The sequence below is a fragment of the Elephantulus edwardii genome, unplaced genomic scaffold (assembly GCF_000299155.1).
Source record: "Elephantulus edwardii isolate Elephantulus edwardi_28Jun2011 unplaced genomic scaffold, EleEdw1.0 scaffold00030, whole genome shotgun sequence".
In the NCBI taxonomy this organism is placed as follows: domain Eukaryota; kingdom Metazoa; phylum Chordata; class Mammalia; order Macroscelidea; family Macroscelididae; genus Elephantulus; species Elephantulus edwardii.
Window position 1 is genome coordinate 9,111,317 of NW_006399780.1, and position 3,666 is coordinate 9,114,982.

Genomic DNA, 3,666 nt, shown 5'->3' on the forward strand with positions numbered 1-3,666 from the left:
TTAGTTGAAAGCTGAGCAAAAAGAGCAGGCTCAGCTCCATCCTGGAAGGATGTCTAAGGGCCATAACATTGTAGGCTCTACCATCTCTATACGATCAATAAGCTGTGTCATTTAAAAAAATTATTTTGTATTTGTTACACATTTTGCTCTCACTCTATACAGGTCCTTCTATTGTGACCATTTCAGAGTGTCCAGTAGTGGTCAGTCCCATCTAGTTCTTCATTTCTCAGAGCATGGAGGCCAGAGTCCTCATGATTCATTGGCCCTTTGGACTAATTGATTCTGTGTGTCTTTGATTTTTCATAGTTCTTTATTTTCTTTACTTCAGATGGAGAGAAACTAATAGATGCATCTTAGATGGTCACTTAAGAGTTTTAAGATCCCAGGTCCTACTCATCAGTGGACACAGAACATTGTCCTTATGAAGTCTGCTATGCCAATTTACTTCAGAATCCTCTAAGACTATCATCCTGAGTTGCCAGTTTTGGGAATTGATTTCCTTAGTGGTAAGAATCTGAGCTGCAATCTAGAAGGCACGCCGTTCGATTCCTCCAGCTACTCCACAGGAAAAGAAGGGCAACCTCTCATAAGCAATTACTGCCTCTAAAAGTCTGCTTCAGGGGGAAAAAAAAATCTGTTGCAGGGTCAGCCATTGGGCAGTTCCAACTTGATGGTACATACAACATGAAATTTTTATAACTTTGCCCCCTGTATGTTCTACTATATTCATGGATGTATTTTAATGGATGTTTCATTCATTATAATTAGTGACCAGGCAATGGGCATCCTTAGTGACTCCATCACACTGCTCTGAAAAGATTAATTACTTGCATCATAACAAGGCATGAAATCTGTTTAAAATTGTATCTATTGCTAACAATTGACTCTTTTCACCATTTGATGGGGCAAAAATATTACAAAATCTTATTTTTAATTTTCCTTGAACTCTTTTTTTGTGAATGTTTCTTCTATTCATTTGTAACAGTTAGATTTCTTTGTGGGAGAAAGATGGGGAATCTCCTCTTGTGCGATTAAATGCCTCTGAAAACCCACTGGAGGGTCAGCTATATATAGGTCAGTTCTGACTTGACAGTACACACAACAACAACAACAGACTTTTCTGGGAAGTTTTATATAACTTGGACCCTTGGCCACTCACAGTTACTTACCACAAGACTTATCTGGAAAAATCCACTCAAGAAAAGGTTGTTTAACATGCAGAGGTTCTTGATTGCATTTATCAACATCTCCATCATAGAATATCATATTCACAATCTCCTGTGCCCACGTTGTCCCTGGTTGGTCCCAAATAAGAGAGAGTGAAGTGATAATATGTTGTGAATATTTTTGAATAAATGTTTCTATTTAATTTCTTATATTATGTAATATAATCACGGAATTTATAAGTCTATCCTTAGCTGGAATTTATTGTAAAATTAGGAATTCATGTTACTGGACCAAGCAACATTTTTTATCAGGTCCTTTGGTGTCTCTCTGGAGACTAAGGGGCGTCTGATACAGGCTATGGTCTTTGCTATCACTTGTTATGCATCAGAGAGTTGGACAATGACTAAGGAGGACAGAAGGAGAATTGATGCCTTTGAGCTGTGGTGCTGGAGAAGAGTATTGAGGGTACCATGAACTGCTAGGAAAACAAACAGATTTATCCCGGAAAAGGTTAAACCGGGAAGCTCCCTGGAGGCAAGGATTCTGAGGCTCCGTCTAACATACTTTGCACATGTTGTAAGGAGAGACAGGTCCTTGGAGAGGGACATCATACTTGGTAGTGTGGAAGGACAGCGCAGGAGGAGAAGACCCTCTATGGGGTGGATTGATTCAGTGACTGGGGCAATCGGGATGGGTGTGTTGGAGACAGTGTGGTTTGGCACAGGGCAGAGCAGAGTTTACAGCTGTTGTACATAGGGTCGCTATAAGTTGCAAGCGACTCGATGGCACATAACAAAAACAACAACATAACTGTCATAGGAGGAGACTGTCCATCTTTTTCCCACAGAGTTCCTGGTGGATTTGACGCCCCTCCCCCTGCCCCCCCGGCCTTTGGTTTAGCGAAATGTTGGTATGAACCAAAGAGTTTTTGGGTTAGCAGCTCTATTCCCTATGGACTATACCACCAGTGTTCTTGTCAGTGGTAATACAACAAAAATATCAGACGATTCTAGAAACCAGAGTTTAAAAAGAAAAGACAAAGAAGTACTTCAATTGCTAACTGAAGGAGGAAATGAAAACTTTTAAGGAGACAGATGGAGCACAGAACTGTAACCAGTATAATATAATACTTAACAGTGGTTTGAGGGGGGAGGGATGGGCGGGGAGAGAAGTACAGCAATGAATGAATGGAAATCCAAAATCTCTGTAAATGCTCATTAAAATTATTAAAAAAAGAAAAACAAACAAACGAACAAACAAAACACACCAAAAAAGAAAAACAAACCCCAAAAAACAGTGGTTTGAGACTGCTTGGTATAGGAACTAGAGATTATGGGGATATCCACACCAACTGATGAAAGAAATAATTGAAACAATATCCAGTCACACAAAGACCTCCTGAAGTTACACCTATTGTACAAGACTAAATACCACCTCCTACAACATCTGATTGATATAAGAAGGACACTATATAATGATTAAAACTAAATAGATAAAGAGAACATATTCTTAGTTAACATCTACATACCTAATGATAGACCTGCAGAATATATAAAATAGTAGTTAACAGACTTGAAGAAAGAATTAGACAACATCATGATGATAGTAGGAGACTTCAACACCTCATTCTTACCCCAAAACCCTATCAGGCCAACTCAAAAGAAACTCAGTGAAGATGTGGAAGAACTGAATTAATCAGTCAACTCAACTGATAGACATAGTCAGGGTACTTCACTCACCAAAAATTCAATTCACTTTCTACTCATGTGCACATCCTGGTACATTCTCCAAAAGAGACCACATATTAGGATACAAAGCAAGCCTAAACAGATTTAAAACCATTGAGATAATACAAAATATCTTCTCAGATCACAGTACCATAAAGATAGAAATTAATGAAAAGAGGTTAAAAAAGAACACCTAATAACACCTTACTTGAGCATGACTAGATTATAGAAGAAATAAAATATGAAATAAAAATTTCCTTGAAATGAATGAGAATGAAACTACAAATGCATTAAGACCTCTGAGATAGAGGTAAGGGAATCCTCAGAGGTCAGTTTATAGCAATAAGTAAACACATGATAAAAATAAAGGAGCAAAATAAATCATATAGCACCTCCAGCAAATAGAAAAAGGAAAGAAACTTACCCAAAACCTCTAGAAGGAAGAAAATTATAAGGACAAGGATGGAAGTCAATGGGTTAGAAAATAGAAAAATGGTTGAAACCAACAACGAAACCAGAAACTGTTTTTTTTAAAGATTAAAAAAAGATAAATAATTTGCAAACTTAACAAAAGAAAAGACACAAATAGTATGAATGAGAAAGTAAACAGGTTACATCACAACAGAGCAAGTTGAAATTAAATTGATAATATTGGAATAATATGAAAATCTATAGAATACGCCATCCCCTTTTCCTTATGACTCAGGGTGAAGTCTCTCTCAGGGAGGAGTGATAGGGAATGGCAAAGGACACACTGACAAAGAAGATTAAT

General features: G+C 37.5%; 1 pseudogene; it reads right to left on the reverse strand.

The window, feature by feature from the left end:
• The window catches only part of LOC102872778, a 20,603-nt pseudogene that overhangs the window by 14,884 nt on the left and 2,053 nt on the right, over positions 1–3,666 (reverse strand).